Source organism: Clytia hemisphaerica, unplaced genomic scaffold, assembly GCF_902728285.1.
Source record: "Clytia hemisphaerica strain Z4C2 unplaced genomic scaffold, Clytia hemisphaerica genome assembly, whole genome shotgun sequence".
NCBI lineage: Eukaryota > Metazoa > Cnidaria > Hydrozoa > Leptothecata > Clytiidae > Clytia > Clytia hemisphaerica.
Genome location: NW_027104356.1, coordinates 1,152,568 through 1,167,062, shown reverse-complemented (window position 1 = coordinate 1,167,062; position 14,495 = coordinate 1,152,568). Strand labels below are relative to the sequence as shown.

Genomic DNA, 14,495 nt, shown 5'->3' with positions numbered 1-14,495 from the left:
TCTTTGTTCGAAACTGATAAACATTACTATAACAGTGTTCGCCGTGAATATTTATGTCAGGTGCGGTATAAGGAACATATTCAACAAAAGCGTCTGATCAATAATCGCAACAATCGAAACGTAATTGTCTTGAAAATATTTCTATCCGTCAATCTGCTACTACCATAAACATGGTCTTTTAAACAAATTTTGCCTAGAATTAGCTGTTGTCTCTTCTATAGTCGTGTAGTGATAAACGTGTAATAAACGTTTTTATTAATTTTGTCTGTTTTCTCTTCATATGTATGTCAGGATGGCCGAGCGGTCTAAGGCGCCAGACTCAAGAGACGATCTCTTCCTTTGAGACAAAGGAGCATTCTGGTCCACGAATGTGGGCGTGGGTTCGAATCCCACTTCTGACACGATTGTTTTTCGCTTTTGAGATGTTATCGACTTCACATAAAAGGCTTTTTTCCTGCTTATAATTTAAAACGATTTACGTACTCAGGAATGACAACTTTCTGAATAAAAAAAGAAGGAACGCAGCTAAAGATGAAACTTTTTTCAAACTGTTACGTGTCAAAATCTTTACAATTCGTGGTCACAAACTCTCCTAGTGAAAGTAACAAAAAAATTTAAAGTGAAATGAATGATGGACTAATAAAGATTGACACTAAAATGTCCACCGAACCGGATTTGAACCAGTGACCTAAGGATCTCTGCTATTCGATAATCATCTACAGTCCTCCGCTCTACCAACTGAGCTATCGGTGGTTGCGAAATGTAGAGCTACAATGAACCAGTAACATAAGCGTACGGAAAATGTTATTAAAAAAAATTTTTTTTTCAAATTTTTTTTTTTTCCGATTAAGAAACATGGAGTCGAAAGACAATATTTCTAGTGTCGTGCATGGCCAAAAGCATGTTTTTATGTAGCAGAGGGTGGTTTCGATCCACCGACCTCTGGGTTATGGGCCCAGCACGCTTCCTCTGCGCCACTCTGCTAAGAACAAGTCCAATTTAACGAACTATCAATTGCATCATACGATAAAACGTACGCGTAGCTCAAAACATATAACTGGAGGATATAATATGCATATGCACCCTGAAAATGACGCTAGACATACTCTACTACCGTTGATCATTTATCAATTTCTAAATAGAAAATCAAAGTATGAAGTAGAGAAAAAGGCTTAATAACCCAGAGATATTACACCCATCTTATACCACTAATAACAAACAAGTGAACCCGATATTGGGAAAATCAAAAAACCGAATTTGCATTCAACGGTGCAATGTTGTGTTCAAACCAACTTTATTTAGGATAATAGTGTGATTGAACCGACTGCTACTTTACGACCGGTCAGCAATGACTCGCCACAATCTTCATCCTCGGTAGTATAGTGGTAAGTATCCCCGCCTGTCACGCGGGAGACCGGGGTTCGATTCCCCGCCGGGGAGGATACTTTTTAAACATTGAAATCCCACCATGATGGAGAGGTAAGAAAGCCACATTGGAGGCCAAAAAGGCAGCTAAGGAATGAAATTATTCGAAAGTTGATTGATTATTTGAAAGAAGATTACTAAGAAATGGTAAATAAAGTAGTATTCTTGTAAATCATAATGCGACGAGAAAAGGTTGCAAGAATGTTCAAAGATGGAAAAGCTCAACGGAAAAAAGATATGTCAATTCCAAGTCCACAAAGTCGATATGTTCAATTTATTAAGGACAAGGGGTTAGACATGCGACGGAGTCAAGCCTTCTCAACAAACGAATAGAGCACTATCATACAAAATTTTGACAAAATGTGGATATCCTGGAACACAAAATTTAGAGACTCATTATTGTTCAATACTGAAAAAGGGATCTCTTTAAGCCCCGTTTTTCACAGCCAAACTAGGTTGAAAATCAGAGAAGAAAATTAGTTAAAAATGTTCTATATTGAACAAATTTTTGAGCTCAGAAGGACCCAATTTGAATAAAGTTTAAGTCTAAAAATCAACATTTTTTTAGACTTAGTCGAAAATTGACCTCACCGTTTCAAAAATTATGGTTCTGACCAAAATACTACCTATCAGCATGACCGAGTCGAAAAATTTTTTTCTCTCAAAACCGATTCTAAAGCATCTAGTAATTGCCAAAAACACCCTGGGAGCCTACCAAAGTAGTTCTAAAACCCTTGAAACCATTCCCTTGAATTCTAAAGAAGCTCCCGTAGTACGCGCCGAAATGACTAAGTCTCAAACTGGTGTAAATTCAGTTGAAAAAAAATTCAAAAAATGTTCTAAATTGTATAGTTTTTTGAGCTCAAAAGGACCCAATTCGAATGAATTTTAGGTCTAAAAATTCAACATTTTTTTTCAGACTTAGTCGAAAATTGACCTCACAGTTTAAAAAATTATGGTTCTGACCAAAACACTACCTATCGGCATGGCCGAGTCGAAAATTTTTTTTCTCTCAAAACCGATTCTAAAGCATTTAGTAATTGCCAAAAACACCCTGGGAGCCTACCGAAGTAGTTCTAAAACCCTTGAAACCATTCACTTGAATTCTAAAGAAGCTCCCGTAGTACGCGCCGAAATGACTAAGTCTCAAACTGGTGTAAATTCAGTTGAAAAAAAATTCAAAAAATGTTCCAAATTGTATAGTTTTTTGAGCTCAGAAGGACCCAATTTGAATGAATTTTAGGTCTAAAAATTCAACATTTTTTTTCAGACTTAGTCGAAAATTGACCTCACCGTTTCAAAAATTATGGTTCTGACCAAAATACTACCTATCGGCATGACCGAGTCGAAAAATTTTTTTCTCTCAAAACCGATTCTAAAGCATCTAGTAATTGCCAAAAACACCCTGGGAGCTCACCAAAGAAGTTCTAAAGCCCTTGAAACCATTCCCTTGATTTTTATACAAGCCTCCATAGTACGCGTCGAAATGACTAAGTCCCAAACTGGTGTAAATTTAGTTGAAAAAAAATTCAAAAAATGTTCCAAATTGTATAGTTTTTTGAGCTCAGAAGGACCCAATTTGAATGAATTTTAGGTCTAAAAAATCAACATTTTTTGTCAGACTTAGTCGAAAATTGACCTCACAGTTTCAAAAATTATGGTTCTGACCAAACACTACCTATCGGCATGACCGAGTCGAAAATTTTTTTTCTCTCAAAACCGATTCTAAAGCATCTAGTAATTGCCAAAACACACCCTGGGAGCCTACCGAAGTAGTTCTAAAACCCTTGAAACCATTCACTTGAATTCTAAAGAAGCTCCCGTAGTACGCGCCGAAATGACTAAGTCTCAAACTGGTGTAAATTCAGTTGAAAAAAAATTCAAAAAATGTTCTAAATTGTATAGTTTTTTGAGCTCAGAAGGACCCAATTTGAATGAATTTTAGGTCTAAAAATTCAACATTTTTTTTCAGACTTAGTCGAAAATTGACCTCACCGTTTCAAAAATTATGGTTCTGACCAAAACACTACCTATCGGCATGGCCGAGTCGAAAATTTTTTTTCTCTCAAAACCGATTCTAAAGCATATAGTAATTACCAAAGACACCCTGGGAGCCTACCAAAGTAGTTCTAAAACCCTTGAAACCAATCTCTTGAATTCTAAAGAAGCTCCCGTAGTACGCGCCGAAATGACTAAGTCCCAAACTGGGTGTAAGTTCAGTTGAAAAAAAATTCAAAAAATGTTCCAAATTGTAAAGTATTTTTAGCTCAGAAGGACCTAATTTGAATGAATTTCAGGTCTAAAAAATCAACATTTTTTGTCAGACACCCTGGGAGCTCACTAGAGTGGCTATACACTTTAAACTTTTCTCTCGATAATTTTTAAAAGGTACATACACATTCCTTGTTCTTGACAGTGCTAAACTTTGCATGACTCTACGATAGGTTACAATTAAAATCATATAAAAAAGCACGCCTCATTTCCACTTCCTTATACTTCATCGAGAACATTTTTATCCTAGTTTTTGTTTCATTCCAGTTAGAAGACGTACACGCGAAAAAAAATTCACGTTGTTACACTGTCACTTGTTTTTGATATTGAATTGTTGACTTTTGAAAAGTTTTTATTCGAATGTTTTGTCTTTTTTATCGGCAGCTTATAATTTCGGGCTCGCTTTTCGATTTATCTGACCATTACCAAAGAATTATTATTGATTCTCATGGGACTATTAACTTTTGCTCTGTTTTAAATGCATAGTTTTCCAGTTAGACTGCTGATTGGGCTTCCCAAGCTGTGAGGATTGACATGCCCGGTTAGCTCAGTCGGTAGAGCATCAGACTTTTAATCTGAGGGTCGCGGGTTCGAGTCCCTCATCGGGCGTGAGTATTTTTCATAGCGTGCAAATTGCGCCATAGTATATAGTATTGAAGTCTTACAACAATATTAGAAACCGATTTTTCACCATAAGAAAAAAAATACTATTTCTTAACACGCTATTTTAAAAATGCTTGACAAAGACATCTGTGTCATCATTTTCATAACATAATTTCTTATTTCAGCTTGTCCGGAAAATTGACAAATGAAAAATCAATTTTGAACCTTGAATTGTTAATGCAGCTATTCGTCATTGCAAAGTGAAGTTTTTTAAAACTATTCAGCATAACAAAGTGAAGTTTTCGCTGAGATTCGGCCTTCATATATGATGTAATGTAAGGGACTTTTTACCTATTCTATACGGAATATATGTAATTCCGGAATCAACTTCAACCACAGGGGGACTAGCTCAAATGGTAGAGCGCTCGCTTAGCATGCGAGAGGTACCGGGATCAATGCCCGGGTCCTCCACTCTTTGTTCGATAACTGATAAACATTACTATAACAGTGTTCGCCGTGAATATTTATGTCAGGTGCGGTATAAGGAACATACTCAACAAAAGCGTCTGATCAATAATCGCAACAATCGAAACGTAATTGTCTTGAAAATATTTCTATCCGTCAATCTGCTACTACCATAAACGTGGTCTTTTAAACAAATTTTGCCTAGAATTAGCTGTTGTCTCTTCTATAGTCGTGTAGTGATAAACGTGTAATAAACGTTTTTATTAATTTTGTCTGTTTTCTCTTCATATGTATGTCAGGATGGCCGAGCGGTCTAAGGCGCCAGACTCAAGAGACGATCTCTTCCTTTGAGACAAAGGAGCATTCTGGTCCACGAATGTGGGCGTGGGTTCGAATCCCACTTCTGACACGATTGTTTTTCGCTTTTGAGATGTTATCGACTTCACATAAAAGGCTTTTTTCCTGCTTATAATTTAAAACGATTTACGTACTCAGGAATGACAACTTTCTGAATAAAAAAAGAAGGAACGCAGCTAAAGATGAAACTTTTTTCAAACTGTTACGTGTCAAAATCTTTACAATTCGTGGTCACAAACTCTCCTAGTGAAAGTAACAAAAAAATTTAAAGTGAAATGAATGATGGACTAATAAAGATTGACACTAAAATGTCCACCGAACCGGATTTGAACCAGTGACCTAAGGATCTCTGCTATTCGATAATCATCTACAGTCCTCCGCTCTACCAACTGAGCTATCGGTGGTTGCGAAACGTAGAGCTACAATGAACCAGTAACATAAGCGTACGGAAAATGTTATTAAAAAAAATTTTTTTTTCAAATTTTTTTTTTTTCCGATTAAGAAACATGGAGTCGAAAGACAATATTTCTAGTGTCGTGCATGGCCAAAAGCATGTTTTTATGTAGCAGAGGGTGGTTTCGATCCACCGACCTCTGGGTTATGGGCCAGCACGCTTCGCTTCCTCTGCGCCACTCTGCTAAGAACAAGTCCAATTTAACGAACTATCAATTGCATCATACGATAAAACGTACGCGTAGCTCAAAACATATAACTGGAGGATATAATATGCATATGCACCCTGAAAATGACGCTAGACATACTCTACTACCGTTGATCATTTATCGATTTCTAAATAGAAAATCAAAGTATGAAGTAGAGAAAAAGGCTTAATAACCCAGAGATATTACACCCATCTTATACCACTAATAACAAACATGTGAACCCGATATTGGGAAAATCAAAAAACCGAATTTGCATTCAACGGTGCAATGTTGTGTTCAAACCAACTTTATTTAGGATAATAGTGTGATTGAACCGACTGCTACTTTACGACCGGTCAGCAATGACTCGCCACAATCTTCATCCTCGGTAGTATAGTGGTAAGTATCCCCGCCTGTCACGCGGGAGACCGGGGTTCGATTCCCCGCCGGGGAGGATACTTTTTAAACATTGAAATCCCACCATGATGGAGAGGTAAGAAAGCCACATTGGAGGCCAAAAAGGCAGCTAAGGAATGAAATTATTCGAAAGTTGATTGATTATTTGAAAGAAGATTACTAAGAAATGGTAAATAAAGTAGTATTCTTGTAAATCATAATGCGACGAGAAAAGGTTGCAAGAATGTTCAAAGATGGAAAAGCTCAACGGAAAAAAGATATGTCAATTCCAAGTCCACAAAGTCGATATGTTCAATTTATTAAGGACAAGGGGTTAGACATGCGACGGAGTCAAGCCTTCTCAACAAACGAATAGAGCACTATCATACAAAATTTTGACAAAATGTGGATATCCTGGAACACAAAATTTAGAGACTCATTATTGTTCAATACTGAAAAAGGGATCTCTTTAAGCCCCGTTTTTCACAGCCAAACTAGGTTGAAAATCAGAGAAGAAAATTAGTTAAAAATGTTCTATATTGAACAAATTTTTGAGCTCAGAAGGACCCAATTTGAATAAAGTTTAAGTCTAAAAAATCAACATTTTTTTTAGACTTTGTCGAAAATTGACCTCACCGTTTCAAAAATTATGGTTCTGACCAAAATACTACCTATCAGCATGACCGAGTCGAAAAATTTTTTTCTCTCAAAACCGATTCTAAAGCATCTAGTAATTGCCAAAAACACCCTGGGAGCCTACCAAAGTAGTTCTAAAACCCTTGAAACCATTCCCTTGAATTCTAAAGAAGCTCCCGTAGTACGCGCCGAAATGACTAAGTCTCAAACTGGTGTAAATTCAGTTGAAAAAAAATTCAAAAAATGTTCTAAATTGTATAGTTTTTTGAGCTCAAAAGGACCCAATTCGAATGAATTTTAGGTCTAAAAATTCAACATTTTTTTTCAGACTTAGTCGAAAATTGACCTCACAGTTTAAAAATTATGGTTCTGACCAAAACACTACCTATCGGCATGGCCGAGTCGAAAATTTTTTTTCTCTCAAAACCGATTCTAAAGCATTTAGTAATTGCCAAAAACACCCTGGGAGCCTACCGAAGTAGTTCTAAAACCCTTGAAACCATTCACTTGAATTCTAAGAAGCTCCCGTAGTACGCGCCGAAATGACTAAGTCTCAAACTGGTGTAAATTCAGTTGAAAAAAAATTCAAAAAATGTTCTAAATTGTATAGTTTTTCGAGCTCAGAAGGACCCAATTTGAATGAATTTTAGGTCTAAAAATTCAACATTTTTTTTCAGACTTAGTCGAAAATTGACCTCACATTTTCAAAAATTATGGTTCTGACCAAAACACTACCTATCGGCATGGCCGAGTCGAAAATTTTTTTTCTCTCAAAACCGATTCTAAAGCATATAGTAATTACCAAAGACACCCTGGGAGCCTACCAAAGTAGTTCTAAAACCCTTGAAACCAATCTCTTGAATTCTAAAGAAGCTCCCGTAGTACGCGCCGAAATGACTAAGTCCCAAACTGGTGTAAATTCAGTTGAAAAAAAATTCAAAAAATGTTTCAAATTGTATAGTTTTTTGAGCTCAGAAGGACCCAATTTGAATGAATTTTAGGTCTAAAAATTCAACATTTTTTTTCAGACTTAGTCGAAAATTGACCTCACAGTTTCAAAAATTATGGTTCTGACCAAAACACTACCTATCGGCATGGCCGAGTCGAAAATTTTTTTTCTCTCAAAACCGATTCTAAAGCATCTAGTAATTGCCAAAAACACCCTGGGAGCCTACCGAAGTAGTTCTAAAACCCTTGAAACCATTCACTTGAATTCTAAAGAAGCTCCCGTAGTACGCGCCGAAATGACTAAGTCTCAAACTGGTGTAAATTCAGTTGAAAAAAAATTCAAAAAATGTTCTAAATTGTATAGTTTTTTGAGCTCAGAAGGACCCAATTTGAATGAATTTTAGGTCTAAAAATTCAACATTTTTTTTCAGACTTAGTCGAAAATTGACCTCACAGTTTCAAAAATTATGGTTCTGACCAAAACACTACCTATCGGCATGGCCGAGTCGAAAATTTTTTTTCTCTCAAAACCGATTCTAAAGCATATAGTAATTACCAAAGACACCCTGGGAGCCTACCAAAGTAGTTCTAAAACCCTTGAAACCAATCTCTTGAATTCTAAAGAAGCTCCCGTAGTACGCGCCGAAATGACTAAGTCCCAAACTGGGTGTAAGTTCAGTTGAAAAAAAATTCAAAAAATGTTCCAAATTGTAAAGTATTTTTAGCTCAGAAGGACCCAATTTGAATGAATTTCAGGTCTAAAAAATCAACATTTTTTGTCAGACACCCTGGGAGCTCACTAGAGTGGCTATACACTTTAAACTTTTCTCTCGATAATTTTTAAAAGGTACATACACATTCCTTGTTCTTGACAGTGCTAAACTTTGCATGACTCTACGATAGGATACAATTAAAATCATATAAAAAAGCACGCCTCATTTCCACTTCCTTATACTTCATCGAGAACATTTTTATCCTAGTTTTTGTTTCATTCCAGTTAGAAGACGTACACGCGAAAAAAAATTCACGTTATTACACTGTCACTTGTTTTTGATATTGAATTGTTGACTTTTGAAAAGTTTTTATTCGAATGTTTTGTCTTTTTTATCGGCAGCTTATAATTTCGGGCTCGCTTTTCGATTTATCTGACCGTTACCAAAGAATTATTATTGATTCTCATGGGACTATTAACTTTTTCTCTGTTTTAAATGCATATAGTTTTCCAGTTAGACTGCTGATTGGGCTTTCCAAGCTGTGAGGATTGACATGCCCGGTTAGCTCAGTCGGTAGAGCATCAGACTTTTAATCTGAGGGTCGCGGGTTCGAGTCCCTCATCGGGCGTGAGTATTTTTCATAGCGTTCAAATTGCGCCATAGTATAGTATTGAAGTCTTACAACAATATTAGAAACCTATTTTTCACCATAAGAAAAAAAATACTATTTCTTAACACGCTATTTTAAAAATGCTTGAAAAAGACATCTGTGTCATCATTTTCATATCATGATTTCTTATTTCAGCTTGTCCGGAAAATTGACAAATGAAAAATCAATTTTGAACCTTGAATTGTTAATGCAGCTATTCGTCATTGCAAAGTGAAGTTTGTTAAAACTATTCAGCATAACAAAGTGAAGTTTTCGCTGAGATTCGGCCTTCATATATGATGTAATGTAAGGGACTTTTTTTTACCTATTCTATACGGAATATATTTAATTCCGGAATCAACTTCAACCACAGGGGGACTAGCTCAAATGGTAGAGCGCTCGCTTAGCATGCGAGAGGTACCGGGATCAATGCCCGGGTCCTCCACTCTTTGTTCGAAACTGATAAACATTACTATAACAGTGTTCGCCGTGAATATTTATGTCAGGTGCGGTATAAGGAACATATTCAACAAAAGCGTCTGATCAATAATCGCAACAATCGAAACGTAATTGTCTTGAAAATATTTCTATCCGTCAATCTGCTACTACCATAAACATGGTCTTTTAAACAAATTTTGCCTAGAACCAGCTGTTGTCTCTTCTATAGTCGTGTAGTGTAATAAACGTTTTTATAAATTTTGTCTGTTTTCCCATCACATGTATGTCAGGATGGCCGAGCGGTCTAAGGCGCCAGACTCAAGAGACGATCTCTTCCTTTGAGACAAAGGAGCATTCTGGTCCACGAATGTGGGCGTGGGTTCGAATCCCACTTCTGACACGGTTGTTTTCCGCTTTTGAGATGTTATCGACTTCACTTAAAAGGATTATTTCCTGCTTATAATTTAAAACGATCTACGTACTCAGGAATGACAACTTTCTGAATAAAAAAAGAAGGAACGCAGCTAAAGATGAAACTTTTTTCAAACTGTTACGTGTCAAAATCTTTACAATTCGTGGTCACAAACTCTCCTAGTGAAAGTAACAAAAAAATTTAAAGTAAAATGAATGATGGACTAATAAAGATTGACACTAAAATGTCCACCGAACCGGATTTGAACCAGTGACCTAAGGATCTCTGCTATGCGATAATCATCTACAGTCCTCCGCTCTACCAACTGAGCTATCGGTGGTTGCGAAACGTAGAGCTACAATGAACCAGTAACATAAGCGTACGGAAAATGTTATTAAAAAAAATTTTTTTTTCAAATTTTTTTTTTTTCCGATTAAGAAACATGGAGTCGAAAGACAATATTTCTAGTGTCGTGCATGGCCAAAAGCATGTTTTTATGTAGCAGAGGGTGGTTTCGATCCACCGACCTCTGGGTTATGGGCCCAGCACGCTTCCTCTGCGCCACTCTGCTAAGAACAAGTCCAATTTAACGAACTATCAATTGCATCATACGATAAAACGTACGCGTAGCTCAAAACATATAACTGGAGGATATAATATGCATATGCACCCTGAAAATGACGCTAGACATACTCTACTACCGTTGATCATTTATCAATTTCTAAATAGAAAATCAAAGTATGAAGTAGAGAAAAAGGCTTAATAACCCAGAGATATTACACCCATCTTATACCACTAATAACAAACAAGTGAACCCGATATTGGGAAAATCAAAAAACCGAATTTGCATTCAACGGTGCAATGTTGTGTTCAAACCAACTTTATTTAGGATAATAGTGTGATTGAACCGACTGCTACTTTACGACCGGTCAGCAATGACTCGCCACAATCTTCATCCTCGGTAGTATAGTGGTAAGTATCCCCGCCTGTCACGCGGGAGACCGGGGTTCGATTCCCCGCCGGGGAGGATACTTTTTAAACATTGAAATCCCACCATGATGGAGAGGTAAGAAAGCCACATTGGAGGCCAAAAAGGCAGCTAAGGAATGAAATTATTCGAAAGTTGATTGATTATTTGAAAGAAGATTACTAAGAAATGGTAAATAAAGTAGTATTCTTGTAAATCATAATGCGACGAGAAAAGGTTGCAAGAATGTTCAAAGATGGAAAAGCTCAACGGAAAAAAGATATGTCAATTCCAAGTCCACAAAGTCGATATGTTCAATTTATTAAGGACAAGGGGTTAGACATGCGACGGAGTCAAGCCTTCTCAACAAACGAATAGAGCACTATCATACAAAATTTTGACAAAATGTGGATATCCTGGAACACAAAATCTAGAGACTCATTATTGTTCAATACTGAAAAAGGGATCTCTTTAAGCTCCGTTTTTCACAGCCAAACTAGGTTGAAAATCAGAGAAGAAAATTACTTAAAAATGTTCTATATTGAACAAATTTTTGAGCTCAGAAGGACCCAATTTGAATAAAGTTTAAGTCTAAAAATCAACATTTTTTTAGACTTAGTCGAAAATTGACCTCACCGTTTCAAAAATTATGGTTCTGACCAAAATACTACCTATCAGCATGATCGAGTCGAAAATTTTTTTCTCTCTCAAAACCGATTCTAAAGCATCTAGTAATTGCTAAAAACACCCTGGGAGCCTACCAAAGTAGTTCTAAAACCCTTGAAACCATTCCCTTGAAGCTCCCGTAGTACGCGCCGAAATGACTAAGTCTCAAACTGGTGTAAATTCAGTTGAAAAAAAATTCAAAAAATGTTCTAAATTGTATAGTTTTTTGAGCTCAGAAGGACCCAATTCGAATGAATTTTAGGTCTAAAAATTCAACATTTTTTTTCAGACTTAGTCGAAAATTGACCTCACCGTTTCAAAAATTATGGTTCTGACCAAATCACTACCTATCGGCATGGCCGAGTCGAAAATTTTTTTTCTCTCAAAACCGATTCTAAAGCATTTAGTAATTGCCAAAAACACCCTAGGAGCCTACCAAAGTAGTTCTAAAACCCTTGAAACCATTCCCTTGAATTCTAAAGAAGCTCCCGTAGTACGCGCCGAAATGACTAAGTCTCAAACTGGTGTAAATTCAGTTGAAAAAAAATTCAAAAAATGTTCTAAATTGTATAGTTTTTCGAGCTCAGAAGGACCCAATTTGAATGAATTTTAGGTCTAAAAATTCAACATTTTTTTTCAGACTTAGTCGAAAATTGACCTCACATTTTCAAAAATTATGGTTCTGACCAAAACACTACCTATCGGCATGGCCGAGTCGAAAATTTTTTTCTCTCAAAACCGATTCTAAAGCATATAGTAATTACCAAAGACACCCTGGGAGCCTACCAAAGTAGTTCTAAAACCCTTGAAACCAATCTCTTGAATTCTAAAGAAGCTCCCGTAGTACGCGCCGAAATGACTAAGTCCCAAACTGGTGTAAATTCAGTTGAAAAAAAATTCAAAAAATGTTTCAAATTGTATAGTTTTTTGAGCTCAGAAGGACCCAATTTGAATGAATTTTAGGTCTAAAAATTCAACATTTTTTTTCAGACTTAGTCGAAAATTGACCTCACAGTTTCAAAAATTATGGTTCTGACCAAAACACTACCTATCGGCATGGCCGAGTCGAAAATTTTTTTTCTCTCAAAACCGATTCTAAAGCATCTAGTAATTGCCAAAAACACCCTGGGAGCCTACCGAAGTAGTTCTAAAACCCTTGAAACCATTCACTTGAATTCTAAAGAAGCTCCCGTAGTACGCGCCGAAATGACTAAGTCTCAAACTGGTGTAAATTCAGTTGAAAAAAAATTCAAAAAATGTTCTAAATTGTATAGTTTTTTGAGCTCAGAAGGACCCAATTTGAATGAATTTTAGGTCTAAAAATTCAACATTTTTTTTCAGACTTAGTCGAAAATTGACCTCACAGTTTCAAAAATTATGGTTCTGACCAAAACACTACCTATCGGCATGGCCGAGTCGAAAATTTTTTTTCTCTCAAAACCGATTCTAAAGCATCTAGTAATTGCCAAAAACACCCTGGGAGCTCACCAAAGAAGTTCTAAAGCCCTTGAAACCATTCCCTTGATTTTTATACAAGCCTCCATAGTACGCGTCGAAATGACTAAGTCCCAAACTGGTGTAAATTTAGTTGAAAAAAAATTCAAAAAATGTTCCAAATTGTATAGTTTTTTGAGCTCAGAAGGACCCAATTTGAATGAATTTTAGGTCTAAAAATTCAACATTTTTTTTCAGACTTAGTCGAAAATTGACCTCACCGTTTCAAAAATTATGGTTCTGACCAAAACACTACCTATCGGCATGGCCGAGTCGAAAATTTTTTTTCTCTCAAAACCGATTCTAAAGCATCTAGTAATTGCCAAAAACACCCTGGGAGCCTACCGAAGTAGTTCTAAAACCCTTGAAACCATTCACTTGAATTCTAAAGAAGCTCCCGTAGTACGCGCCGAAATGACTAAGTCTCAAACTGGTGTAAATTCAGTTGAAAAAAAATTCAAAAAATGTTCTAAATTGTATAGTTTTTTGAGCTCAGAAGGACCCAATTTGAATGAATTTTAGGTCTAAAAATTCAACATTTTTTTTCAGACTTAGTCGAAAATTGACCTCACAGTTTCAAAAATTATGGTTCTGACCAAAACACTACCTATCGGCATGGCCGAGTCGAAAATTTTTTTCTCTCAAAACCGATTCTAAAGCATATAGTAATTACCAAAGACACCCTGGGAGCCTACCAAAGTAGTTCTAAAACCCTTGAAACCAATCTCTTGAATTCTAAAGAAGCTCCCGTAGTACGCGCCGAAATGACTAAGTCCCAAACTGGTGTAAATTCAGTTGAAAAAAAATTCAAAAATGTTTCAAATTGTATAGTTTTTTGAGCTCAGAAGGACCCAATTTGAATGAATTTTAGGTCTAAAAATTCAACATTTTTTTTCAGACTTAGTCGAAAATTGACCTCACAGTTTCAAAAATTATGGTTCTGACCAAAACACTACCTATCGGCATGGCCGAGTCGAAAATTTTTTTTCTCTCAAAACCGATTCTAAAGCATCTAGTAATTGCCAAAAACACCCTGGGAGCCTACCGAAGTAGTTCTAAAACCCTTGAAACCATTCACTTGAATTCTAAAGAAGCTCCCGTAGTACGCGCCGAAATGACTAAGTCTCAAACTGGTGTAAATTCAGTTGAAAAAAATTCAAAAAATGTTCTAAATTGTATAGTTTTTTGAGCTCAGAAGGACCCAATTTGAATGAATTTTAGGTCTAAAAATTCAACATTTTTTTTCAGACTTAGTCGAAAATTGACCTCACAGTTTCAAAAATTATGGTTCTGACCAAAACACTACCTATCGGCATGGCCGAGTCGAAAATTTTTTTTCTCTCAAAACCGATTCTAAAGCATATAGTAATTACCAAAGACACCCTGGGAGCCTACCAAAGTAGTTCTAAAACCC

The 14,495-nt window shown here is 36.3% G+C and overlaps 15 non-coding genes across 15 annotated transcripts; 10 read left to right on the top strand and 5 right to left on the bottom strand.

The window, feature by feature from the left end:
• Nucleotides 1-286: 286 nt before the first annotated feature.
• Trnal-caa (transfer RNA leucine (anticodon CAA)) lies at nt 287-401 on the top strand. Its single transcript has 2 exons — nt 287-324; nt 356-401. It is a non-coding gene; the product is annotated as a tRNA-Leu (tRNA).
• Nucleotides 402-660: 259 nt separating this feature from the next.
• Nucleotides 661-753, bottom strand: Trnay-gua (transfer RNA tyrosine (anticodon GUA)). The gene is made up of 2 exons: nt 717-753; nt 661-696 (listed from the first exon to the last, which is right to left on the bottom strand). It is a non-coding gene; the product is annotated as a tRNA-Tyr (tRNA).
• Nucleotides 754-912: 159 nt separating this feature from the next.
• Nucleotides 913-984, bottom strand: Trnam-cau (transfer RNA methionine (anticodon CAU)). Its single transcript has one exon. It is a non-coding gene; the product is annotated as a tRNA-Met (tRNA).
• Nucleotides 985-1,368: 384 nt separating this feature from the next.
• Nucleotides 1,369-1,440, top strand: Trnad-guc (transfer RNA aspartic acid (anticodon GUC)). The gene has a single exon. It is a non-coding gene; the product is annotated as a tRNA-Asp (tRNA).
• Nucleotides 1,441-4,232: 2,792 nt separating this feature from the next.
• On the top strand, nt 4,233-4,305 carry Trnak-uuu (transfer RNA lysine (anticodon UUU)). Its single transcript has one exon. It is a non-coding gene; the product is annotated as a tRNA-Lys (tRNA).
• A 392-nt stretch (nt 4,306-4,697) lies between these two features.
• On the top strand, nt 4,698-4,770 carry Trnaa-agc (transfer RNA alanine (anticodon AGC)). Its single transcript has one exon. It is a non-coding gene; the product is annotated as a tRNA-Ala (tRNA).
• A 288-nt stretch (nt 4,771-5,058) lies between these two features.
• Trnal-caa (transfer RNA leucine (anticodon CAA)) lies at nt 5,059-5,173 on the top strand. Its single transcript has 2 exons — nt 5,059-5,096; nt 5,128-5,173. It is a non-coding gene; the product is annotated as a tRNA-Leu (tRNA).
• A 259-nt stretch (nt 5,174-5,432) lies between these two features.
• Nucleotides 5,433-5,525, bottom strand: Trnay-gua (transfer RNA tyrosine (anticodon GUA)). The gene is made up of 2 exons: nt 5,489-5,525; nt 5,433-5,468 (listed from the first exon to the last, which is right to left on the bottom strand). It is a non-coding gene; the product is annotated as a tRNA-Tyr (tRNA).
• A 619-nt stretch (nt 5,526-6,144) lies between these two features.
• On the top strand, nt 6,145-6,216 carry Trnad-guc (transfer RNA aspartic acid (anticodon GUC)). Its single transcript has one exon. It is a non-coding gene; the product is annotated as a tRNA-Asp (tRNA).
• Nucleotides 6,217-9,010: 2,794 nt separating this feature from the next.
• Trnak-uuu (transfer RNA lysine (anticodon UUU)) lies at nt 9,011-9,083 on the top strand. The gene has a single exon. It is a non-coding gene; the product is annotated as a tRNA-Lys (tRNA).
• Nucleotides 9,084-9,476: 393 nt separating this feature from the next.
• Trnaa-agc (transfer RNA alanine (anticodon AGC)) lies at nt 9,477-9,549 on the top strand. Its single transcript has one exon. It is a non-coding gene; the product is annotated as a tRNA-Ala (tRNA).
• A 278-nt stretch (nt 9,550-9,827) lies between these two features.
• Trnal-caa (transfer RNA leucine (anticodon CAA)) lies at nt 9,828-9,942 on the top strand. Its single transcript has 2 exons — nt 9,828-9,865; nt 9,897-9,942. It is a non-coding gene; the product is annotated as a tRNA-Leu (tRNA).
• A 259-nt stretch (nt 9,943-10,201) lies between these two features.
• Trnay-gua (transfer RNA tyrosine (anticodon GUA)) lies at nt 10,202-10,294 on the bottom strand. The gene is made up of 2 exons: nt 10,258-10,294; nt 10,202-10,237 (listed from the first exon to the last, which is right to left on the bottom strand). It is a non-coding gene; the product is annotated as a tRNA-Tyr (tRNA).
• A 159-nt stretch (nt 10,295-10,453) lies between these two features.
• Trnam-cau (transfer RNA methionine (anticodon CAU)) lies at nt 10,454-10,525 on the bottom strand. The gene has a single exon. It is a non-coding gene; the product is annotated as a tRNA-Met (tRNA).
• Nucleotides 10,526-10,909: 384 nt separating this feature from the next.
• Trnad-guc (transfer RNA aspartic acid (anticodon GUC)) lies at nt 10,910-10,981 on the top strand. The gene has a single exon. It is a non-coding gene; the product is annotated as a tRNA-Asp (tRNA).
• The last annotated feature ends 3,514 nt before the right edge of the window (nt 10,982-14,495 follow it).